The 26925-nt window shown below is 45.8% G+C and overlaps 1 protein-coding gene across 2 annotated transcripts in view; it reads left to right on the plus strand.

Annotated features, from left to right (window-relative positions):
- The window catches only part of FBXL20 (F-box and leucine rich repeat protein 20), a 134152-nt gene that overhangs the window by 6911 nt on the left and 100316 nt on the right, over positions 1-26925 (plus strand). The window lies entirely within an intron of this gene.

The following is a 26925-nucleotide window of genomic DNA, read 5'->3' on the forward strand; positions in this document are numbered from 1 at the left end:
AAATGTTAAATAGGTCCACACATGGCCCAGTCCGACATGGCACGGCCCACCAAGGGTCTCATTTATGTCGGCCCTCATAATAAATGCGTTCAACACCCCTGGTTTATATTGTTCTCTTTTCTTCTGTTTTATCCTGACAGCAAAACCCTGTGAGGTAAGTATGTGACTGACCCAAGGTCACCCAGCAAGGTTCCATGATAAAGTGGGGATTCGAACCTGATTTTCGTCCGATGATTTAACCACTACGACATGCAACAGTGATATATGCCTAGGATGCTGCTGAATAATGTCTTTAGTGCAGCAAGGGCCTTTGGACTGTAACTATAGCAAACTTGTCTTGCTTGAAGGCGTGGGTCGGCATCTTGCCTGCATGCCATCTCCGCCAGATAGAAATCTAAAAACAATTGTGTCAAGAATACAATTTGGCAAAATTTACAAAAATCTATATATTCTATTGTGCAAAAACATCCAAATTTCATTCCCAAACCATAAATCGTATAGAGAGCATAAAGTCCCAAACAGAAACACTGTTTCTAAGGATGACTCCGATGAATTCTTTACAAAAAGTCTATATGGAGTAATACTACTCGGGAGTAAATTCCAAACGGAGTCCTTCCACTGGTGTCGGCTTCCGAAGGAGAAATTCTTGCCAGTGATTGTGTGAAGGCAAGAATTTCTCCTTCGGAAGCCGACACCAGTGGAAGGACTCCGTTTGAATTTACTCCCGAGTAGTATTACTCCGTATAGACTTTTTGTAAAGAATTCATCGGAGTCATCCTTAGAAACAGTGTTTCTGTTTGGGACTTTATGCTCTCTATACGATTTATGATTTTGGAATGAAATTTGGATGTTTTTGCACACTATAGTATATAGATTTTTGTAAATTTTGCCAAATTGTATTCTTGACACAATTGTTTTTAGATTTCGGTTTATATTGTGTTGCCATTGTTTTCTCATCTCCGCCAGATAGGCGGAGAAAATTAGACTGCAAGTCATCTTTCCATCTCATGTATCTATTTTGCTTTATTGTGCCTAACAAAATTAAGGAAATATATAATACTCAATAATTTGAAGACTTTAGGTTTTGGAGGAAGGTTAATTACATGCGAAGTGTTGCAAAGTGAGCAGTTTGAGAGAGATGGCATTTAATTTCTGAACCAGGGAGTGTTGCTGCTAGAACTTCTTAGCAATTTATCTTTAAAGCAGTGCAGCATGATTGTTTGGGGATACAATGCAGAACGGATTGAACAATGATTTGAGGGTGTTAGTGTCTATAAAACAGCACGTTGAGCATCTCCTTCATCGTACAAAATTCCTTCTGACTTTAGTAGGAGTCCTATGTCTCAAGAGTGTTGAATAGGTCCCTTGGCAGGCATTTCTGTTTTCCCAAACAATGGAATGTTACAAAACTGTGAATAAAGCTGATTAATGTTATAATTTCTCTTTCAGTGTTTTTTTTTTCCTTTTTTGAATAACAGGAGATCTACAGGGCTTGTCGGCCCAATTAACAGACATTCTCCATTCTTCTGTATTCCAAAAGAATATGTAACACCTTGTTTTGTCTGTCTGAAGTGCGTGCTGGTGGCAAACCAATGAAAAACATAAGTTGCTATGTTATACAGATACCACTGAGAGCCAATTTGGTGTAGTGGTTAAGTGTGCGGACCCTTATCTGGGAGAACCGGTTTTAATTCTCCACTCCTCCCCTTGCAGCTGCTGGAATGGCCTTGGGTCAGCCATAGCTCTCTTGTCTGGGAGAACTGGGTTTGATTCCCCACTCCTCCACTTGCAGCTGCTGGAATGGCCTTGGGTCAGCCATAGCTCTAATAGAGAGCCAGTTTGGTGTAGTAGTTAAGTGTGTGGACTCTTCTCTGGGAGAACCGGGTTTGATTCCCCACTCCTCCACTTGCACCTGCTGGAATGGCCTTGGGTCAGCCATAGCTCTTGCAGGAGTTATCCTTGAAGGGGAAGCTGCTGTGAGAGCCCTCTCAGCCCCACCTGTTGTGGGAGAGGAAGACAAAGGAGATTGTGAGCCACTCTGAGTGGAGGGCGGGATATCATCATCTTCTTCTTCCTCTTCAGCAAATTAATGACTCTTGAGATTACGAAGGTAGTGAAATTGATGGTGTTATGTTTTGGAATGAAGAGAGTTGACAAAGAGAAATTTTTGCTCCCTCTTCCAAAATACTAGGCACCCAGTGAAGCTGATGAGCAGTAGATTCAGGATGGACAAAAGGGAATATTTCCTTACCCAGCATGTGATTAAGATGTAGAATTCACTGCCAGAGGATATAGTGATGGTCACAGGAACAGACAACGTTAAAAGATGATTAGATAAATTCATGGAGGGAGCGGTTCCTCAGTGGCAAACCAGCCGTGGTAACTAAAGGAAACCTCCAGATTCAGAGGCAATCAACCTCTGAATCCCAATACAACATCTTGGGAAGGGCTCGACCTCTGTGCCCTGCTGTTGGTCCACCAGAGGAACTGTCTGGCCCAGGGGTGACCAAACTGTGGCTCTGGAGCCACATGGGGCTCTTTCACATATATTCTGTGGCTCTCGAAGCCCCCACTGCCCCATTGGCCAGCTTGGAGAAGTAATTTCTCTCTTTAAATAACTTATGCAAGCCAAACCATCCAGCCGGTTGGAGAATGCATTTGTAGTTAAAATTGATTTTTCCCCACCTCTCCCTCCCTCATATATTTGCTTTCTTTTCACCTTTTTTTTTTTTTCAATTTTTCCTCTGTTCCTCCCTCCCTTGCGGCTCTCGAACATCTGACGATCATGTCTTGCGGCTCTCAAAACCTCTGGCGTTTATTCTTTGTGGCTCTTATGTTAAGCAAGTTTGGCCACTCCCCTGGTCTGGCCACTGGGTGAAATAGGATGTTGGACAAGATGGACCTCTGGTCTGATCCAGCAAGGCTGTTGTTACGTTCTTACTGTGTTTTACTCAGAAGAGGAACTTGCCTCAAGCTGGGGACATCAGCTTTTGTAGGTGCAGCCTGCTTCAAGCAGAGTTTGCCTTTGCTCTGTAGAAACAACGCATGCTTTCCTGCCCTTGCTGAAAGGAAGAGACAGCCTTCAGGCGCGTGACTTATTCGAGCGGATTGTCTCCTTGTGGACTGACCCTTCCAACTCACTGTTTGAGCCTTAGCTGCTGTGCCTAGTTCCCTGATGTAGCCTGCTTTACGTTTCGAGACCTCTGGCACTAGATACACAAATCCCTTCCTCATGTAATGAGATTCGTGTCCCTAAACAATTGTTAAATGCAGTAAATAATCTTTTAAACTGCGGATGGTTTTCCAAAATGCTTTTTTTGGGGTATGCTGGGAAATTGCCTGCTTTTGTATCGTGCCACGCTTGATAGCATATGGGCTGTTCATTAAATATTGTTTTCATTCTCTTACTTAACATGTTACCATTTCATTGCAAGTGAAAGCCCTTTTTTTGTGGCAGCGTGAGCTGGCTGATTTCTGTGCCACAGTGAGAGCATATGTTAAGAATGTCTGTCCTGAAGGTGTGGCTCCTATGGAGAAAATAGGCACTTTGGCTGCAGTTAAGCAAACAAGGCAGAGGGAATTTCTCGCTGGGCTGCCTCCTTTACCCTTTTGGCTGGTTGGGGGACCTTCATGTAAAACAAGCACTTCACGTAAAACAAGAAATCCAGCACTTTACAAATTATTTCCATCCGTTTGTAATAATGAAAAAGACCATGCTCTTGGAGTTAACCCAGCTGAACAAACGCTTGTAAATTCCTTAACGGTTTAGCTTCTATGCTGCCTGTGTTGGTTTATAGTAATGAAGAACAAGAGTATAGATCGGGGTGTCAAACTATTTGTTACAAGGGTCACATCTAACATAAATGGGATTTTGTGGGACCGTGTTGTGCATATTATAAAATGCAATTCCAGGTAGTGGAGGTATAAAGGTTATAAAGGGTACAGAGAAACACAATTAAAGATACTATTTTTTTTACTTAAATTGCAAACATGCTTAAAATTCTTGCGATGTTTTGTGTAAAATGGAAAGGTGGGGGAATAGTGGGATTTGGCAGTGCAGTTTTAAAAATAAGAAGAAGAAGAAGAAGATATTGGATTTCTATCCCGCCCTCCACTCCGAAGAGTCTCAGAGCAGCTCACAATCTCCTTTACCTTCCTCCCCCACAACAGACACCCTGTGAGGTGGGTGGGGCTGGAGAGGGCTCTCACAGCAGCTGCCCTTTCAAGGACAACCTCTGCCAGAGCTATGGCTGACCCAAGGCCATCTCAGCAGGTGCAAGTGGAGGAGTGGGGAAACAAACCTGGTTCTCCCAGATAAGAGTCCGCACACTTAACCACTACACCAAACTGGCTCTCAAATAAAACATCAAGCACAAGGATCGCAGCAGAAACTAAAAATATAAACCAAAAATACAAAATGCTCTTGGCTTAGGAAAACCTGCAATGGCTGGGCATTGCAAGCTTCTCCCCCTGCCCACAGGTCTGCTCAGATTGGCAATGGCTCTTCAGTATAATATCACCCTATGGCCGTGTGTTCCCAGGTTTGACTACTCTAATGTCCATTCATCAGAGACATGCTAGCTCAAAGCCTCAACCCGTTATTTGCAAGGTCACACAACTCCAGCAAGGAACAGCTTCTAACTGACCATTTAAACATTGAAAAGTGAAATTGAGCTCCACTCCATTGCAGCACAGACAAAACTGAAAGGAAAACACAGAATGGATTTTCCATCAAGGTCTTTCTGAGCACAGACCCCTTAATGGAAAGTCTGTTCTGCATTTTCTTTGCAGCCTTGCAAGCCCAGAATTGCTTCCTGCTTCAGTCTGCAAAAGGAAGAAAGTTGGGAGCTTGTACAGGTTCTGAGCTTCAGAGAGTGAGGACAGGGAGAAAAGAGCCCGTAGAACCTGATTAAAGCCTTTTGACACACCTGGTATTAAATCCTTTTTCAGTGGTGGATGCCTTGGTAACTGTAGGCAGTCTGTTTGGCTAGATATGAGTGATGCAGAGATGTAAAAAAAAAGTGTTCTTCTGCTACTCAAGATTTGTGAATCAGTGGCCTTCTAAGGATACAAAAGGAAAGGATGCAGGAATGTGAAACCAGTTCCAGATAAATGTAGAAATGTTCACTATTGTTATAGATCAGTCAGTCGATACCTTTTTGGGGGAAGTATATGTATTTTTATTTATTTTATTTATACCCTATCTTTCTCCCCAGCAGGGACCCAAAGATTCTTACAACACTGTTTTCCCCTCCTCCAGTTTGGTGTAGTGGTTAAGTGTGCGGACTCTTATCTGGGAGAACCAGGTTTGATTCCCCACTCCTCCACTTGCACCTGCTGGAACGGCCTTGGGTCAGCCATAGCTCTGGCAGAGGTTGTCCTTGAAAGGGCAGTGTCTGTGAGAGTCCTCTCAGCCCCACCCACCTCACAGGGTCTGTTGTGGGGGAGGGAGATAAAGGGGATTGTGAGCCGCTCTGAGACTCTTGAGTGGAGGGCGGAATATAAATCCAATGTCTTCTTCCATTTTATCCTCACAACCAGAGCCTTTTTTTTTTTTTAAAGAGGTACCGGAACTCTCAAGAGGGAAATGAAGGTGAAAGAAATGGGTGCCCTCGTGAACTTTTAAATGCTTTGGTGGTTGCTGGGGTTTTTTTTGTTTGTTTGTTTTATTTTGAGAATTTTGCTTCCGTTAAGAGGTTCTGGAACTCCGTTCCACCACATCTCTCCCCCCCCCCCCGAAAAAAAGTCCTGCTCACAACCTACCAATAGGTAGATAAGGCTGAAAGTGTGTGGCTGGCCCAAGGTCACCCAGAAAGCTTCCAAGACAGAGTGGAAATTCCAGTCTGGATATTCCAGATCCCGAGGCCAGTTGACACTAGCCACCACACAATTATTGCTTGTGAAAGAGAAGCCATGACATATTAGGCGATGTGGTGAATTAGAACAGTAAGAAGAGACTGTAGTAGAGCAGTGTGCTCAATGCCTGGGGAGTCACCTGTGGCTCCTCTGAGCGCTGCTTCCCAATATGACACCTGCCCCGTGTTCCAGGAAAGTCAGCAAGGCTGTTGCCCAGTAGGGCTTGTGGTTGGTAGGTGGTTATGAACATATACGAACATATGAAGCTGCCTTATACTGAATCAGACCCTGGGTCCATCAAAGTCGGTATTGTCTTCTCAGACTGGCAGCGGCTCTCCAGGGTCTCAAGCTGAGGTTTTTTACACCTATTTGCCTGGACCCTTTTTTTGGAGATGCCAGGGATTGAACCTGGGACCTTCTGCTTCCCAAGCAGATGCTCTACCACTGAGCCACCGTTCCCACCATGAAATAGATACTGTTATACCACTATATGCCCTGTTCATACACATGCTTTGTGGAGGGCATAGTCAGACTGCACTGCAGCACGAGCAACCCTCAAGTAACACTGGGCATTTTGTGACATTGGACCGGTGGAAACTGTGCCAGGCTTGGCACGAACAAAATGGAGTTTGGCCTCACTTTGGTCAAGCTGACTCAGCTCTCAAGACACGCTGTGAACCCCAAGCACAGCACCTACAAGCCTCTAGCAATACAGATAAGTATGCTTCCATCTCTACCTCTGGCTAAGGTGTGGTCCCCAGGCTGGGGAGGAAGCAGGCATCTAGCTAATCCTCTCAGCCTCCAGGGAATGCATAAACTAAGAAAAGTCCTTTTCTCTAGAATCTCTGTCCTCTCATCAAACCTTTGTCTTCTGCCAGTAACACCTCCAGGTGTATCTGTATCAATATTTCCTGCCAACACCCTGTCTCCTGATCCTCCTGCTCCACCCCAAATATTAATTGCTCTCCTGTTCTCCTCTAATCACCCTACCTAGTTTCATTCTTCTCACAACACCTTTCTATAAATGGGCTATCAACATCTATTAGGCACACCCATCACCTAGCTTCCTGAGACTGTTTGTTTGTCTCAGCAAAACCCATCAACGTGCCCCAGCACGTATTGTCTCACAACCCCCTAACCTATTCATACATTATTCCAAGGTACATCCTGACTGCTTATGCCTCAGGATATGTTTTTGCCTACTTAAGGAGGCACTCTGGACATGCTCCTTGTGTCTAGTCTTGACACCTTCAGACTTGCACCCCCAAACTCTGTGTGGGTACCTTCCACATTAGAGTGCTGGCCATTTTGCTGCTCTTCTCCATGGACCTCAACCCTCCAGGACAGGTATATATGATCTCTTCACCCCACAAGTCTCATCTACTATCCACTCCACTAAAAGCTATTTTCTGATGCTCTAATAATTAGATCACTAATAGTACTTTAAATGTTTTGTATCTCACTAGCTGTATGCCTGAAAAGCCCTGTGGCACAGAGTGGTATAGCTGCAGTGCTGCAGTCTGAGCTCTCTGCTCACGACCTGAGTTCAATCCCGGCAGAAGCTGGGTTCAGGTAACCAGCTCAGGGTTGACTCAGCCTTCCATCCTTCCGAGGTCTGTCAAATGAGTGCCCAGCTTGCTGGGGGGAATGTGTAGATGACTGGGGAAGGCAGTGGCAAACCACCCCGTAAAAAAGTCTGACATGAAAATGTTGTGATGCGACGTCACCCCAGAGTTGAAAATGACTGGTGCTTGCACAGGGGACTACCTTTAAAAAAAAATGTATTTCTATCAAATTGTTTTATTTTTAATAACATTATTTTCTTTTTTCATAAATAGTTTGGTTGTTTTGTGTGTGTGTGTGTGAGAATTATGACTGGTATACACTAGGTGGAATCTCACTCCTAAAGCTCTACCTCGGTCTTGCTAATCCCCCCCCATAAAAAGAGGAGACCACAGCGTTTTCTGATAACCGTGCTACCAGGGGTATTGTGGAACAGGAAAGCCAGAAGCCTCTGTGAGTTGTGGGCTTCATACCAGAGTCAAAGTAAAGGGCTGATCCTCTCGGGGGGAGGGGAACCATACTTCTCTACAGCTTCCATGCTTTCACCCCAGCATACAGGTGTCTGTTGATAAGACACCAAGCTGGCCTCAGAGAAGAGAGAATAGAATCACCTTTATGGCAGACAGCCAGGAAAAGAGAAGCTGGTCGTCCTCCCCTTTCTCTGCAGCCAGTGTTACTCTTTCCCTGGGACCTTGGCAGTCTGACACTCTCACCAGAGTTTCTGTGCCTCATATTGGGGAGAGAATGAGAAGAGAATCACTTCCCTTCACTCCAGCTACCCAAGTACTGGTTAAAGTTCAAGAATCGTGAGAAGAGACAACAATATATGCTCAGAGGCACTTTAGCAACTCGTTACATGTTTAATAATATGAGATGCCAAGACGGGTAGCTATGCTAGTTCGTCCATAGCAGTAGAAAAGAGCAAGAGTCCAGTGGCACTTTAAAGACTAATAAAATTTGCGGTGGATTATGAACTTTTGTGAATTATTGCTCACTTCTTTAGATACAGCTAGAATCATAGAGTTGGAAGGGGCCATACAGACCATTTAGTCCAACCCCCTGCTCCATGCAGGATCAGCCTAAAGCATCTAGAAAGTGAGTCTATCAGTTTTTGGAGAGTGGAGTGATTTCAGATACCAAATGATAATAGCAGGTGTGATTGGATTGGGTGTGATATGCAGAGGGGTAGTAGGCATGGAGATAAATTAGTGTTGGTAATGAGGTAGGAAACCTATGTCACGATTCGGTCCAGGAGGATGCATTGTATTGCGCTTCATTATCAGCTGAAATTGAACAGGCTTTCTTTCTAACCTTCCTTCAAAATTTCTTTGTAAGAGAACTTCTGCTCTTAGGTCAGCAGCTGAATGTCCTGAAAGGTTAAAATATTTTGCTGGTTTTTGAATGCTGTGGTTTCTAATGTCAGACTTACGTCCATTTATTCTTTGTCATAGGGACTGGCCAGTTTGTCGAACATAGAGGGTGGAAGGGCATTGTTGACATGTAATGGCGTAAATCACATTAAAGGATGAGCAGGTGAATGAACCTGAGATGATATGGCTGATGTTGCTGGGTCCACTGATAGTGTTGCTAGGATCTTTATGAGAGCAAAGTTGGCATCTTGGTTTATTGGCAGGCCTTCCTGTTAAGTTTATCATTGCAGGTGAGAAGTTCTAGGTGAGCGGGGCTGTCTGTAAACAAGAAAGGGTAAGGCCCCCAGTGCCTGTATAAGAAAATGTCACTATCCAGCATGGGTTGTGGGCAGTGTTCCCTCTAAGCTGAGTTAGCATGAACTAGCTCACAGGTTTTTAGCCTCCAGTTCACACATAAGAACATAAGAGAAGCCATGTTGGATCAGGCCAACGGCCCATCAAGTCCAACACTCTGTGTCACACAGTGGCAAAAAATTTTATATACACACATACACTGTGGCTAATAGCCACTGATGGACCTGTGCTCCATATTTTTATCTAAACCCTTCTTGAAGGTGGCTATACTTGTGGCTGCCACCACCTCCTGTGGCAGTGAATTCCACATGTTAATCACCCTTTGGGTGAAGAAGTACTTCCTTTTATCCGTTTTAACCTGTCTGCTCAGCAATTTCATCGAATGCCCACGAGTTCTTGTATTGTGAGAAAGGTAGAAAAGTACTTCTTTCTTTACTTTCTCCATCCCATTCATTATCTTGTAAACCTCTACCATGTCACCCTGCAGTCGACGTTTCTCCAAGCTAAAGAGTCCCAAGCGTTTCAACCTTTCTTCATAGGGAAAGTGCTCCAGCCCTTTAATCATTCTAGTTGCCCTTCTCTGGACTTTCTCCAATGCTATAATATCCTTTTTGAGGTGCGGCGACCAGAACTGCACACAGTACTCCAAGTACTCCAGTACACATTTTTGTCTTAGCCCAGCAAGGATGAACCCAGAGCACACTAATTTATGCAGCAGCTCACAACGTTAATGCCAGTAGCTCACAAAGTAGAATTTTCGCTTACAAGACTCTGCAGCTTAGAGGGAACCTTGGTTGTAGGTTGTTAGTACATTGAGCTGGCTTGAGTTGTGAGCTCTGTATGACCACCAGCAACGTTCTGTCATTTTCTTTGGGCTTATCTTGTAGCAAACTGTTAATGGGTATCATTCTGGCCTTTCCAGTTATCTTTCATACTATACGAGGAGGATGTTGTAGTTTAAAAAATGCCTGCTGTAGATCTTTCCAGTGAGTATCCTGCCAGATGTGTTGGAGCAGATTTGAGTATAGTATACAGCTTGGCTGTAGATACTGTATTGTTTTATATGGTTGGGGTGGTAGCTGGAGACACGTAGATATGTTTGCTGATCTGTTCGTTTCCTGTATGATATGGTACTTACATTTCCTGTTTCATTACCAGCATCAAAGCTCCTGACCCTCTGCATATCACACAAATTCACATCTTGCCTGCTATTGTCATTCGGCATCTGAAATCACTCCACTCTCCAAGATTCAAGGACAGGTGGACTCACACTCCAGCTGTATCTGAAGAAGTGAGCAATAACTCATGAAAACTCATGAGAGCCAGTTTGGTGTAGTGGTTAAGTGCGCGGACTCTTATCTAGGAGAACCGGGTTTGATTCCCCACTCCTCCACTTGCAGCTGCTGGAATGGCCTTGGGTCAGCCATAGCTCTGGCAGAGGTTGTCCTTGAAAGGGCAGCTGCTGTGAGAGCCCTCTCAGCCCCACCCACCTCGCGTGCAATTTGGGGACCGAATCAGACCCTCGGAGGGCTCCTATCAGGCCCCCAAGCAACTGGCTGTCATCTACTTCCTTCTCCCTATATCTTGCTTCCTTCTGCATAACAGCTTGCTTTGCAAGACTTGCTCAATTGGACAGGAGCTACAGGGCAAAACCTCTATTTTCTCCACTGGCTGAGGCTCCTCCCTTGGGGAGGAAGGGGGGAGGAATAGCTTGCTTTGCCAGGTTCTCTCGATTGCACAGCAGAGCTACAGAGCCAAGCCTCTCTTCCTTTAATTGGCTGAGGCTCCTCCCCCCGCCCCCAGTCCCCTGGGAAAGGAAGGAAAGAGCCAGAGCTTCCTTTGTCCCGTTCCCTGGATCCCATGGGAGAAATACAAAGAAAACATCTTTAAGACCAATGAGTTTTAAAACCAATAAAACTAATGTTTTAAGCATGCTTTAAGTTTGAAATATATATATATATATATTTGCATTTGTCTTTGTCCCTTATAAAGTTTATATCTCTGCTACCTAATCTTATGTAGCTACACACATGGCTTGACCCAGCATGGCTCAACCCAACCCGACATGGCCTCATTTATGTCAGATACGGCCCTCATAACAAATGAGTTCAACACCTCTGGTTTAATGTTTTTGTAAGGTTCTTAATGTTATAAGCCGCCCAGAGCCCGCTTCCGGGATAGGGCGGGGTATAAATTAAAAAAAAAATTAAATTAAATTAAAATTTAACACGTTCATTAAACCAAGATGATCTATAATCCTAGAAGCATGCTCCTACGAGTCTACAAAAGCGCCCAAGGTTTAAAGGGGCAGTGGGCAACCATCCCCAGCAGTGAGTGAACATACCAGGTCAGAGGGTGGAGCAGGGAAGGCCAGAATAAACTAGACACCGGTTGTCTCAACCAAAGACCCGGCAGAACACCCCCACTTTACGAGCCCCGCAGAGCTGAAGCAGATCCCGCAGGGCCCTGATCTCGCTCGAGAGTGTGTTCTGCCAGGCCAGAGCCAGTGCCTAAACAGATGTCCTTGTTGTTCAGATTAGCAGCGTAATGCTCTTTGAGGGACATACTGCTACAGACAGACTAACACGGCTACCCATTTTGATCTCTCTCCATGGAAGACACCATGTTTAACTGTACGGAATGGAAATCCATCAACCTTGTGAAGAAACTTTCACAGGGGCAAACAGACATACTCTTTCTCAGTGAATGCAGAAATCTTATTATACAAAGGGACTGAGAATTTTTTTTAAAAAAAAAATCCATTACAATCTACTTAACCCGCAAACTGTGGTGGGAGTTTTTGTCGTGCGTTCTCTAAGAAGGAACTGAAAGATTTGGTCAACAGCATCTTGTACGAGCAAGAGAAACCGATCAAAGGAAAGGTTATTGAACTTGACTGCCCTCTACAGAAGTGAGCTTTTTCAGAGGAATTTCACAACAGGAGATGAGACGGTATGCAGCTCTCATCTCTACAAAAGCAGAAGGACAAAAACTTTCCAACCTTTTGCAAGCCACAGCTAGTCACAATAACAGCCCTGCCTGCAATATCATTAACCTTTCCCAGTATACTCTCAGCTTAGCAGAGGAATCTGTCCTTTCAAGAAGATTATCCTTCTGCCCCACTAAACCCACACAGACAGGACAGCTTTGTGGAGACCTGGAGGCCTTTTTCTGCTGTCTGTGTTTAAAGGAATACTTTCACCACAGAACAGAACACGCTCAGACAGCCTCCGCACAGATTCAACAATCCACTGCGGAACAGCCACCTCTTCAGCCTTCCACCAATGAACAGTATAAGGATGACCAATTAGACACTATAATGTCCACACTCACTATAGAAAGAAGGACTCCATGTGGTCCCCCTGAATGCTGCAACATCGCACTGGACCTATATAGAGAGTGCTTCTACCACCAGGCCCAAGCTGAAATAATCACCAAAAAATACTGCTCAAGGTCCAGTTTCAGCCACACAGAGAAGAATGCCGTAAGCAGCCTGAAAAGCAATCCAACAGTGTTTAGGCAATGAGCAAATTTATGCTTGCCTGCAGAGACTAATGGATCCAATTGGTTTCCAGAATTCTCTACAGGATCTGATGTCCCCGCGACTAATGGATGTGCTGATAGTAGACTGGCATAAGTGCCTTTCTGAATCCATTGATGAGATTGCTCCCCATTGCCCTCTTCACTCCCGCTCTAGACGGGCACCATGGTATGCCCTGGAGCTTTGGAGTATTGAAGCGAGAGCTTAGATGGCTAGAGCAAGTTTGGCAGTGGACTCATGATGAAGCTACAAGAAAATCCTATAAGACATTTGAGTTTCTATGAGATGGCAGTGAAGGCTGCAAAGAAGGAAATCTACATGACTTCCATTGCATCTGCAAGCTCATGTCTGGCACAATTATTTAGGGTAATTCAGTCTTTAACTTCTCTTTCTAAGAAAACTCAAAGTAGTAATTTGGCAGTTAGCTGTGAGGCTCTGGTGAGAACCAGAGAGGATTGTGAGGCACTCCAAAGGGATCTTTTGAGGCTGGGTGAGTGGGCATCAACGTGGCAGATGAGGTTCAATGTGGCCAAGCGCAAAGTAATGCACATTGGGGCCAAAAATCCCAGCTACAAATACAAGTTCATGGGGTGTGAACTGGCAGAGATTGACCAAGAGAGAGATCTTGGGGTCGTGGTAGATAACTCACTGAAAATGTCAAGACAGTGTGCGATTGCAATAAAAAAGGCCAACGCCATGCTGGGAATTATTAGGAAGGGAATTTAAAACAAATCAGCCAGTATCATAATGTATAAATCGATGATACTGCAGTCTCATTTGGAATACTGTGTGCAATTCTGGTCACCGCACCTCAAAAAGGATATTATAGCATTGGAAAAAGTGCAGAGAAGGGCAATTAAATGATTAAAGGGTTGGAACACTTTCCCTATGAAGAAAGGGAACGCTTGGGGCTCTTTAGCTTGGAGAAACGTCGACTGCGGGGTGACATGATAGAGGTTTATAAGATTATGCATGGGATGGAGAAAGTAGAGAAAGAAGTCCTTTTCTCCCTTTCTCACATTACAAGAACTCGTGGGCATTCGATGAAATTGCTGAGCAGTCGGGTTAAAACGGATAAAAGAAAGTACTTCACCCAAAGGGTGGTTAACATGTGGAATTCACTGCCACAGGAGGTGGTGGTGGCTACAACATAGCCAGCTTCAAGAGGGGGTTAGATAAAAATATGGAGCAGAGATCCATCAGTGGCTATTGGCCACTGTGTGACACAGAGTGTTGGACTGGATGGGCCATTGGCCTGATCCAACATGGCTTCTCTTATGTTCTTATGTGACTCAGAGTGTTGGACTGGATGGGCCATTGGCCTGATCCAACATGGCTTCTCTTATGTTCTTTACAGCTAAAGGAATTTAGATACAGAATATGAACTGGGGGTCCCTTGGCCATCTTCAGGTACAGCATTGGACCAATTCAGCTGACTCTCCCGTGATGATGTCAACAGGATCCTGGGTGCTGTGAAGCCTACCACTTGCTTCTTGGACCCATGTCCACCATGGCTGGTAAAAGCCAGTGGTGATGGCATACAGGTCCCTACGGCAGACATAATAAACCTGTCTTTGGGTACAGGGGTCTCTTCAGGGAGTTTAAAGGAGGCAGTGATACAACTGCTCCTAAAGAAAACATCTTTAGATCCTTTGGATCTGACCAGCTACCACCCAGTGTTGAACCTTCCATTCTTGGATACGGTGGTTGAGAGAGTGGTAGCAGAACAGCTCCAGGCTTTCCTGGATTACACATTGGCCCTGATCTATTCCAATCCAGCTTCCGCCCTGGCTGTGGAAATGACACAGCATTGGTCACCCTTTAGATGATTTTTGCAGGCATCAAGGCAAGTCAGCGCTGCTGTTACTGCTTTATTTGACGGCAGCATATGACATGGTCAATTATGATCTGTTGACGCACTGCCTTGCTGATGGGGGGATATGAGGGATAACTCTGAAGTGGTTCATCTCATTTCTCCCAGGTCAGGGACAGAGGGTAGCGCTAGAGAAGCGAACTTCACCACAATATCTGTTAGTATGTGGTGTTCCCCAAGGGGCTATTCTCTCCTCAATGTTATTTCACATCTGCATGCACCCCCTCGCCCAGTTGTTGCGGAGCTCTGTGCCTCCAGTATGCCGATTATACCCAGCTATATCTGTTGATGGATGGCCAGCCAGGCTCCACCCTTGAAAATCCAGTAGAGGGGTTGGGAGTTGCGATTGGATGGTTGAAGCAGAGCCAGCTGAAACTAAATCTATCAATGACAGAGGCCCTGTGCCAACTATCAACTCTTGACAAAGCGCACTTAACACTGGTGCCAATGGTGAAGAGTCTTGGGGTGATTCTGGATGCCTCCCTTTCATTGGAGGCCCAGATCATAAATGTTGCCAGGCGGGTATTTTTACATCTGCAGCAGGTCAGACAATCAGCCCCCTTCCTGTCTCAGCCTGATCCATCCAGTGGTCACCTCCAGACTTGATTACTGTAACTCGCTCTACTCAGGGCTACCTTGCGACTGACCTGGAAACTTCATCTGCTCCAGAATGCAGCAGTATAAGTTCTCACCGGAGCTCCAGTTAGAGCAAATATCCAGCTGGTGCTCCACCAACTGCACTGACTCATATGGTCTGCAATCACCTACCTTCCGTGTATACCCCCCAAGAGCTCCACGCCCAGAGGCTAACAATCTACTAGTGGTTCCTGAACCAAAGAGCATCTGACCCTGGCCTTACCCTGGTGGAATATTCTTCCAGCTGAGATTCACACCCTGCAAGATCTTTTACAGTTCTGTAGGGCCTTGTAAAACAGTTGTTCCTCCAGGTCTATGGTCAAGGTTCCAGACTGAGGCGAAAAACAACTCGACCCAATGGGCCCTCCTCCTCCTTCTCTTGTGTACTTCGGGGGGGGGGGGGAGAGGACACAGTGGGAGGGCTTCTAGTGTCCTGGCCCCACTGGTGGACCTCCTGATGGCACTTGAGGGTTTTATGTTTGTTTGTTTGTTTTGGCCACTGTGACACAGAGTGTTGGACTGGATGGGCCATTGGCCTGATCCAACATGGCTTCTCTTATGTTCTTCTGTGACACAGAGTGTTGGACTGGAGGGGCCACTGGCCTGATCCAACATGGCTTCTCTTATGTTCTTCTGTGACACAGAGTGTTGGACTGGATGGGCCTTTGGCCTGATCCAACATGGCTTCTCTTATGTTCTTCTGTGACACAGAGTGTTGGACTGGATGGGCCTTTGGCCTGATCCAACATGGCTTCTCTTATGTTCTTCTGTGACACAGAGTGTTGGACTGGAGGGGCCACTGGCCTGATCCAACATGGCTTCTCTTATGTTCTTCTGTGACACAGAGTGTTGGACTGGATGGGCCTTTGGCCTGATCCAACATGGCTTCTCTTATGTTCTTCTGTGACACAGAGTGTTGGACTGGAGGGGCCACTGGCCTGATCCAACATGGCTTCTCTTATGTTCTTCTGTGACACAGAGTGTTGGACTGGAGGGGCCACTGGCCTGATCCAACATGGCTTCTCTTATGTTCTTATGTGACACAGAGTGTTGGACTGGAGGGGCCATTGGCCTGATCCAACGTGGCTTCTCTTATGTTCTTCTGTGACACAGAGTGTTGGACTGGAGGGGCCACTGGCCTGATCCAACATGGCTTCTCTTATGTTCTTCTGTGACACAGAGTGTTGGACTGGATCGGCCTTTGGCCTGATCCAACATGGCTTCTCTTATGTTCTTCTGTGACACAGAGTGTTGGACTGGATCGGCCTTTGGCCTGATCCAACATGGCTTCTCTTATGTTCTTATGTGACACAGAGTGTTGGACTGGAGGGGCCATTGGCCTGATCCAACGTGGCTTCTCTTATGTTCTTATGTGACACATAGTGTTGGACTGGATGGGCCATTGGCCTGATCCAACGTGGCTTCTCTTATGTTCTTATGTGACACAGAGTGTTGGACTGGAGGGGCCATTGGCCTGACCCAACATGACTTCTCTTCTGTTCTTATGTGACACAGAGTGTTGGACTGGATGGGCCATTGGCCTGATCCAGCGTGACTTCTCTTATGTTCTTCTGTGACACAGAGTGTTGGACTGGATGGGCCATTGGCCTGATCCAATATGGCTTCTCTTATGTTCTTATGTGACACAGAGTGTTGGACTGGATGGGCCACTGGCCTGATCCAATATGGCTTCTCTTATGTTCTTCTGTGACACAGACTGTTGGACTGGAGGGGCCATTGGCCTGATCCAACATGGCTTCTCTTATGTTCTTCTGTGACACAGACTGTTGGACTGGAGGGGCCATTGGCCTGATCCAACATGACTTCTCTTATGTTCTTTCTTTCTCCCCAGCTTTTGTTGTAGCTAAAGCTTTTTCCAGATGAGATTTCATTATTTATGTGCTGTCTGACTTTTGTGACTTCTGTCTTAAATTTTTTTAAGTGGTTTAGGATTGTATTACAAATCTGTTGTTGCTTGCCCTGAGGCCTGCAAGGGGGAGGGCAAGTCAGAAATCAAATTATGTAGCAAATAAATAAATAATAGAAGCTGATGGGAGGGGCCACTGTCATAATGGACAAAAAAAACCCCACTACACACAAGAAGCTGAGCAACAACTCTCAGACGCGTTTCTGTAAGCTTCTATCAGACCTCACGTAGGAATGCCAGCAAGAACTCAACAAAATTATTGAGAAATTACCAACACACATACAGGAACAAATGTATACACCCCAAGAACCTCAACCGGGCACTTTGTACCTTATTAGCCAGTTTGGTGTAGTGGTTAAGTGTGTAGACTCTTATCTGGGAGAACCAGGTTTGATTCCCCACTCCTCCACTTGCACCTGCTGGGATGGCCTTGGGTCAGCCATAGCTCTGGCAGGAGTTGTCCTTGAAAGGGCAGCTGCTGTGAGAGCCCTCTCCAGCCCCACCTACCTCACAGGGTGTCTGTTGTGGGGGGAGAAGATATAGGAGATTGTAAGCCGCTTTGAGTCTCTGATTCAGAGAAAAGGGTGGGGTATAAATCTGCAGTCATCTTCTTCTTGCCAAAGATACATAAATTGGCAGCCCTGGACATCCAGTTGTCTCGAGCATAGGGACCATCACTTTTTTGGGGTGGGGGGGCATGGTATCAGGATAGTAGTCATTGTTGCTTAACCTCCTAGCAAACACCCAAGACATATTTATATAGCCATACCTTATGTCAGTGACATTTATTCAGGCTGTTTGAAGAATACTGATGTGATTTTATCTGTTTTTTTGAGAATCAGCGGTCTTTGTTCAAAATTATCTGTGCCAGTGGTGTCAAACATCCGGCCCACGGGCCGAATCCGGCCCACCAGCCTGTGGGGCTCTTTTCTCCCCCCTCCTGTCCTTACCCTTTGAAGATCCCAGACTCTTACAGTCTCCAAGCTCTTTGAAGCTCCCAGGCTGAGTCTCTTTCAGTTTCAGCCTGGGAGTTTCAAAGGCTCTTTGAAGCACCCTTTGAAGCTTGCAGGCTGAGTCCCTCTTCCTGCTTTTCTTTGCTGGCTGCTGCAAGGAAAACATGGGGTGGATTTTAAGATCCACTCCACATTTTCCTTGCAGCTTTGTCTGTATTCTGCAGTGGTTTCAAATGGAGTGGAGATGGTTACATTTTCAGCTTTCCTATAGCTAACTCAAAGGCACGCTTCCTCGAGTTGTGTCCTTGATGCCTTCAGCCAGTTTATGTCTCCTGACTGGGCCTAATCTAGTGAGTACTCTAATGTGGGAACCCACAGCCAAAGGAGGATATTATACTGGAAAGGCTTTGCCAATCTGAGTAGATTGGGGGGCGGGGAGAGTTTACAATGCCATTTCATTGTTTCCACAGTCAGAGCTTTGTGCTTTTTCTTGATTTTTTTTTTTAAATGCTTTTACCAAATTCTACTAGTCCCCTACTTTCATCAGCGCTGCCTTCGCACCATCCTCAACATCCACTGGAGTGACTTTGTGACCAACACTGAAGTTCTCAAGCGGGCGGAGGTTACCAGCATCGAGGCACTGCTGTTGAAGACGCAGCTGCGCTGGGCAGGGCATATTTCTAGGATGGAAAACCACCGCCTTCCCAAGATTGCCCTGTATGGCGAACTCTCCACCGGCCATCGAAATAGAGGGGCACCAAAGAAGAGGTACAAGGACTCCTTGAAGAAATCCCTTGGCACCTGTCGCATCAACCATCACCAGTGGTCTGACCTAGCCTCAGACCGCAAAGCATGGAGGCACACCATCCACCAGGCTGTCTCTTCTTTTGAGAGCGCACGCATAGCTGGTCTTGAGGACAAAAGGAGATTGAGGAAGAATCGCACTGCTACAGCACCAACCCTAAATCAGACTTTTCCCTGCAGCCACTGTGGCCGGACCTGCCTGTCCCGCATTGGTCTTGTCAGCCACCAGCGAGCCTGCAGCAGACGTGGACTACTGCACCCTTCTTAAATCTTCGTTCGCGAAGCCAAGCCGAGACTAGTCCCCTATCTTTTCAACTTAAGCTATCGGAGGAGTTTTAAGCATGTTTGTATTTTAAGTCTAAAAAATATCTTTAATTGGGTTTGTCTGTGTCCATGATAAAGTTTATATCTCCACTACCTGGCATTATATTTTATGACACCCGTGGCCTGGCCCCACAAAGTTCCATTTGTGTCAGAGCCGGCCCTCCTAATAAATGAGTTTGACACCCCTGGCCTAGGCTTTTATTTTTGCTTCTGAGTTGCATGCCTTTTCCAGAACCCCAAGTTGTATTTTAAAGCCGCTTCTTCTAGTTCTTGTTCCCGTTGAGCCTTCGTTTAGACCAGTAACACTTAGCGGTTTGGAATCCACATGTGGCTATTCTGAGCACTTTCCTCAACTGTGGCGACTGCCCATTGTGTCTGAAAAGTGGGCAAGGTGGCTGCCTGGTGGGGCTTGTGGTTAGTGTTTCCTACCTTGAAATAACCAAAAATTGGAGGAAAGGTCTCTCGGAGATGCGGGCCTTGTCGGGGAAAGAAATAAATGTGGCTGCTTTCATTGAAGAAGAAGAAGAATTGCAGATTTATACCCCGCCCTTCTCTCTGCATCAGAGACTCAGAGCGGCTTACACTCTCCTATATCTTCTCCCCCCACAACAGACACCCTATGAGGTGGGTGGGGCTGGAGAGGGCTCTCACAGCAGTTGCCCTTTCAAGGACAACCTCTGCCAGAGCTATGGCTGACCCAAGGCCATTCCGGCAGGTGCAAGTGGAGGAGTGGGGAATCAAACTTGGTTCTCCCAGATAAAAGAGCTATGGCTGACCCAAGGCCATTCCAGCAGGTGCAAGTGGAGGAGTGGGGAATCAAACCTGGTTCTCCCAAATAAGAGAGCTCTGGCTGACCCAAGGCCATTCCAGCAGGTGCAAGTGGAGGAGTGGGGAATCAAACCCGGTTCTCCCAGATCAGAGTCCAGACACTTAACCACTACACCAAACTGGCTCTCTTAATGAGGTTAACTACAGATGTGGTTCTTTGTACACCATGGAGTGAGTCCCACTGATTTAGATTTTTAATTACACCTGCGCACTGTGGGTTTTCCCCTTGACTTAACTTGTTATTGAAGGTTTTTTTGTTCTGTTGTTTCTGAGTGACACAGGCAGAAGTAGTGCTGTTACACTTATTAAAAATTCATTCCAGTTTATTACCAGATACCTTTTTGACTCTTCTTGAAGGAAGGAAATTACACCGGTGCAAACACTTATGACAAAACAAGTGAGCCATATGCTCCTAGTAGGCATAGAGCTAGTGAGACGCAAATCATTTTTAAGTACTATTAGTGAGAAACTGTCATTTTTAAGTACTTGCCCAAGAATAAATAAAATATGGAATATGGAATAATACACTGGCACAAGACCACCTTACCCCCAAATGCTGAAAGCTTTGCAGCTTCTCTGACGAAATTTCATGTCGGGCTAACCGAGGGAGAATTCTTTTCCAGAAGGGGAGGGACGGTGGCTCAGTGGTAGAGCATCTGCTTGGGAAGCAGAAGGTCCAAGGTTCAATCCCTGGCATCTCCAAAAAAGGGTCCAGGCAAATAGGTGTGAAAAACCTCAGCTTGAGACCCTGGAGAGCCGCTGCCAGTCTGAGTAGACAATACTGACTTTGATGGACCAAGGGTCTGATTCAGTATAAGGCAGCTTCATATGTTCATATATGTTCAAGGGGCCAGCTATTTTCTAGAAGCCCTTTTGGACACCTGAAATAGGAAGCTAACTTTAACTATTGATAGAAGAGCTTCTAGGTATTCTCTTGCAGCTATGAGAGGCCCAAGCCAGTCTGCACAGTTTAATAAGCAGCTGTGGGCAGTGAGGCAGCAAGAACGACAATGTGAATGCAGGCGGAAGAAGCAATTCTGATCCAACACAATGTAGACCCCATTTAAAGGTCTGCTCCCTGGCAATGTTGGTAATGAAGAAATCTTTGCTGCCCTAGCATGGTTTACAGCTGGGCAGGCTCAAATACTGAAAGAGCCTTTACAATCTGGCTGTCCTTTCGTGGAAGGTTTAAAATAATCACTGCCCTATTGTGATACTTCTTTATATTTCTTTAGATAAGAGCCCTTACATCTTCTGGCATTATTTTGCTGTTGTTCCAGAGTCAGTAGTAGAGGTCTTCCTCTGTTCAGGTTACATTGCATGAATTTCAGAGTAAGGGTTAGAGCAGTTTGTTTTTTTACTTTAGTTTTTAAAATAGTTATGCCCTGCTTTTCCTACTATCTGGAGAGATTGGTAATAGAGCTAACTAAGCCAGTTTGGTGTGGAGAGCCAGTTTGGTGTAGTGGTTAAGTGTGCGGACTCTTATCTGGGAGAACTAGGTTTGATTCCCCACTCCTCCACTTGCAGCTGCTGGAATGGCCTTGGGTCAGCCATAGCTCTGGCAGAGGTTGTCCTTGAAAGGGCAGCTGCTGTGAGAGCCCTCTCCAGCCCCACTCACCTCACAGGGTGTCTGTTGTGGGGGAGGAAGGTAAAGGAGATTGTGAGCCGCTCTGAGACTCTTCGGAGTGGAGGGCGGGATATAAATCCAATATCTTCATCTACCTCACAGGGTGTCTGTTGTGGGGGGGAAGGGAAAGGAGATTGTGAGCCGCTCTGAGACTCTTCGGAGTGGAGGGCGGGATATAAATCCAATATCTTCATCTACCTCACAGGGTGTCTGTTGTGGGGGAGGAAGGGAAAGGAGATTGTGAGCCTCTCTGAGACTCTTCGGAGTGGAGGGCGGGATATAAATCCAATATCTTCATCTACCTCACAGGGTGTCTGTTGTGGGGGAGGAAGGGAAAGGAGATTGTGAGCCTCTCTGAGACTCTTCGGAGTGGAGGGCGGGATATAAATCCAATATCTTTATCTACCTCACAGGGTGTCTGTTGTGGGGGGGGGGGAGGTAAAGGAGATTGTGAGCCGCTCTGAGACTCTTCGGAGTGGAGGGCAGGATATAAATCCAATATCTTCATCTACCTCACAGGGTGTCTGTTGGGGGGAGGAAGGTAAAGGAGATTTTGAGCCCCTCTGAGACTCTTCAGAGTGGAGGGCGGGATATAAATCCAATATCTTCATCTACCTCACAGGGTGTCTGTTGTGGGGGAGGAAGGGAAAGGAGATTGTGAGCCGCTCTGAGACTCTTCGGAGTGGAGGGCGGGATATAAATCCAATATATTCTTCTAAGCAAAACATTTAAAACAGTCATAAAAATTAAAGTGCAATCCATGCATTTCTAAACGTTGCAATCCCTTGTACCGGGGTGGCCAAATTTACTTGACATAAGAGCCACATAGAATAAATGTGAGATGTTTGAGAGCTACACGACATGAATGTTGGAGGTAGGTAGGAAGGAAGGAAGATAGATGGGGGTGGGGAAGAAAGCAACTTTAAATGCATTCTCCAAGCTGCTAGCTGACTTGGCTTGGAGAAGCAATTCAAAGAGAGAAAGGCCTTCTCCAGGCCAGCTGACAGGGCTGTGGGGGCTTCAGGAGCCACGTACTATGTGTGAAAGAGCCACATGTGGCTCCTGAGCCACAATCTGGTCATCTCTGCCTTGTACTGTCTTGGGGAGGCTCTTCCAGGGGCTGGTGGTCAAAGAAAGACCACATTTTGAAGCACGGGAGATCTAAGACTGAAAGGTGGATACAATCAGAAGAGACCCCAGCGGGATCTGAGATGACACGAAGGTTCATATTTCTGCTCTGTGCAAAATTAAATCCAGAACATGACCTTTGCAATGCATTAGGCCCAGAGATGAGGAACAGAAGATTTTCCAGTGCTTTATTTTTCCGAGGGAAATGTTCGGTTTCCAAATAAAATGAACAGCAGCGATGCCGTTGCCACTGTGATATTAAATAAGCTTGGTAAAGAACATAAGAAGAGCCCTGCTGGGGATCCAACCAATAGCCCATCTTGTCCAGCATCCTGTCTCATGCAGTAGCCAACCAGTTCCTCTGAAGGGCCAACAACGGGGCATAGAATCCAAGGCCTTCCCCTGACCTTGCCTCCTTGTTCTGGGATTCAGAGGCTCAGTTCCTCTGAATGTGGAGGTTCGCCTCAGCCACCAATATGGCTAGTAGCCATTGATAGACTCATCCCCCATGAATCTATCTAATCCCCTTTTCAAGCGGTTTACTCCTGTGGCTATCACTACATCCTGTGGCAGCAAATTCCACGTATTAATCACTGTCGTTTAATTTTGCTTAGAAATTCTGTGCATGAGCGTACGTGGATGTTTTGATTCGTGAATTTGGGAGCGGGGGAAATAAAACTACAAACAATTTAAAAGGAATTCAGCAAATCGGCCACACGGGTTAAATCAGAACCACCTCTTATTTATATGTGTCCTCCAGTATTTTATTTATTTATTTAGAATTTATATCCCGCCCTTCCCACAAGTGGCTCAGGGCGGCTTCCAACAATAGATCCGACATAAAAATTAAACAATATTTAAACATGTAAACAATTAAACATTTAAAACAGATAAAACCTTAAAAATTAATAAATATTCCAAATATATATAAGAAGAAATCTGGCAAGCTACATTGAATTCTCAAGCTAGGTGTAAGCTAGCCGGAAGAGGGTCGTCTTACAGGCCCTGCGGAACTGAACAAGGTCCCGCAGGGCCCTCACCTCCTCCGGCAGCTGATTCCACCATGTAGGGGCCATAACAGAGAAGGCCCTTTCTCTGGTGGATTTCAAGCGGGCTTCTTTTGGCCCAGGGATAGTAAGGAGATTTTGTGTTCCCGACCTCAGTACTCTCTGGGGAACATGTGGGGAAAGACGGTCCTTCAGGTAGACAGGTCCCAAGCCATATAGGGGTATGGTATAGTAGAAGAGATATTGTAATCACCGGTCTGATCTGGAAGAGGTGTTGTCTATGGACCAGGCTTAAAATCTGTTGAAATAGATTAGTAGATACCCACATCCATGGTACATCAGTGTTCATTGGGTAGGCTAAAATTAAGTGTCAACATCATTCAGTTCCTTTCCTTAAAACAATATAAGTGAAGTCTTATTAATCTAATGCACTTATTAATCTAATGCACTTATTAATCTAATGAATTTCCACATAAAGCTATGCCCAGCTTGGTTCTGGTCTAACAAGCCAGATCTGCCTCTTCTACCACCTAGTCATAATTATTTCTAAGCGGCCTGGCCTTGTACAGCATTAGGCTAGAAGTAGGGGGGCCCATGAGAATTCTTTAGCCGCATGTCATAGGCTGGGATAGAGAATGGATGATTTGTGAACCACATCTCCCATGTTTTGTCTAGTCCGTTGTTTTTTTTTAATTTTTAACTGGTTTTATTTACAAGAAAAAAGAAAAAGACAACAATAATACAAAATAACAACATAGCAATCAACATAAACAAATTACATTCCAAACTCCCCAGTCATACAAGGAACATTCGGGGTCTGTCAGTTTACCATCTCTATTACTCCAATTTTACTCCTTTATCTTTCACCCATAAATAAACTGGATTCCACGTCTCTTTACCTTTTTGCATATTACCCTCTTGTAATCTTGTGGTCAACATATCCATCTCTGCGGCTTCTAATAGTTTTGCAATAAATTCTTCCCTGTTTGGTATTATCGATGTCTTCCAATATTTAGCATAAAGAATTCTTGCTATGGTGACTATATGCAATAATACTTTACTGGTGGTCTTAGGAAGATTATTTCTACAAATACCTAAGAGGTACAATTCTAGTCCGTTTTTATCCCGCCCTTCCTCCATGAAACGTATGGCAGCATACTTAATTCTTCCTTCCCCGCTTGTTGTCACGTTCTCAGGGTGCAGGCAGGCAGGAGTACAAAGCCAGTCCAAGGTCAAAGTCCAGGATGTCAAGCAGGAGCCAAGTCACCAATGCAGAATCACAAACCGGAATCAGAATTCAAATGTCCAAAAGCCAAAAGGTCAGGGTGCCAAGGAAATCAAGCAGGTCAAGATCAGGAATCAGGATGGAGCGTGAATGCAAGCCAGAGAATAGACGTTGCTTCCACAAGGTTACCAGGTCCTGGGTGGGAGCTATATGGGAGTCTCAATCAGCCTGCTCCCTGGGTGGCAGTGACTCTGCTAGAACTCAGGGCTGAGAGATCTGAAGCATCGGCATGCCTCATGTCTTCACTCTGAAAGTTCTTTCCAGAGCCTGCTTCGAACTCTTGAGATGGGAGGAGGAGAGCTTGGTGGAGATTGATCGTCAACAGCTCACACTGGTGCCTGGAGAGTGATTGATGGGCCAGCTACTGTTTGTTCAGCTGAGGAACTGGCTGGCAACTCTTCCAGGTCTGTTAACCCTTCCAGCTCCTCCTCGTCAGGGCTCATGACACTTGTCACCCAGTACTTATATCATCAGACCCCTTCCCCCCCTCAAGTGCATTAACTTCCATCTTGAAGACCAACTCGCAAGGGTACATAAAAAGCAGACCCAAGAATATCCACTTCCACCACCTACAGATTACTTTCTCTGCATCCTCCAAGACCGCTCCTCCCCCAAGTTTCAACCAACTGAGCAGATCAGTACCACATAACAGGAGTGCAGCACAAACCGGCAAGGCTGAAGCTGCATATGGGAGTGAGACAAACCACTAGGCTGCAGGGGTGGCCAATGGTAGCTCTCCAGATGTTTTTTACCTCCAACTCCCATCAGCCCCAGCCAGTATGGCCAATGGCTGGGGCTGATGGGAGTTGTAGGCAAAAAACATCTGGAGAACTACCATTGGCCACCCCTGCTAGAGAGATGGGCCTTCTCTGGTTGAAGAAGGCAGCCTGACCCAGGAAGGAAGATTCTCAGGCCAGTGCTAGCTATAATAACCACTTCTGGATTTGGGGGCAGAACAGACCTCTTCGTTAATTGCAAGCACTGTTGCCAAATCAAGTCCCAACATGTCAAATCAAGTCTTGGCAAGTGATAAAAGAATCTGAAGAAGGTGACAGCTTTTGTCCCAGAGTTTGGTGGAAGGGACACGATGCAGCCACTTAGCTGAAGCTAAGCTGGGTTGGGTCTGCATGGGAAACTGCATGAAGAACAAGCGTTGGTTATTATATGCCGCTTTTCTTTTATCTTAAGGAGTCTCCAAGTGGTTTATAATCACCTTCCCTTCCTCTCCCCACAACAGGCACCTTGCAAAGTAGGCGGGTCTGAGAGAGTTCTGAAAGAGCTGTGACTGGCCTAAGGTCACCCACTAGGCTTCATGGGGAGGAGTGGGGAATCCTCAGGTTTCTTCAGTCCATCGCTATTAACCACTACACAGCACTGGAAAACCTAAAGCCAATACCAAAGAAGGCCTCCTTGTAGATTAGATTTGAAGAAGAAGATGATGATATTGGATTTATATCCCGCCCTCCACTCCAAAGAGTCTCAGAGCGGCTCACAATCTCCTTTACCTTCCTCCCTCACAACAGACACCCTGTGAAGTGGGTGGGGCTGGAGAGGGCTCTCACAGCAGCTGCCCTTTCAAGGACAACCTCTGCCAGAGCTATGGCTGACCCAAGGCCATGCTAGCAGGTGCAAGTGGAGGAGTGGGGAATCAAATCCGGTTCTCCCAGATAAGAGTCTACACACTTAACCACTACACCAAACTGGCTCTCCACTACACCAAACTGAACTCCAAATTTGGATTTGTATCCCGCCCTCCACTCCAAATCTCAGAGTCTCAGAGCAGCTCACAATCTCCTTTATTTTCCTCCCCCACAACAAACACCCTGTGAGGTGGGTGGGGCCGAGAAGG

Source organism: Heteronotia binoei, chromosome 15 (genome assembly GCF_032191835.1).
Source record: "Heteronotia binoei isolate CCM8104 ecotype False Entrance Well chromosome 15, APGP_CSIRO_Hbin_v1, whole genome shotgun sequence".
Taxonomy (NCBI): Eukaryota; Metazoa; Chordata; class Lepidosauria; order Squamata; family Gekkonidae; genus Heteronotia; species Heteronotia binoei.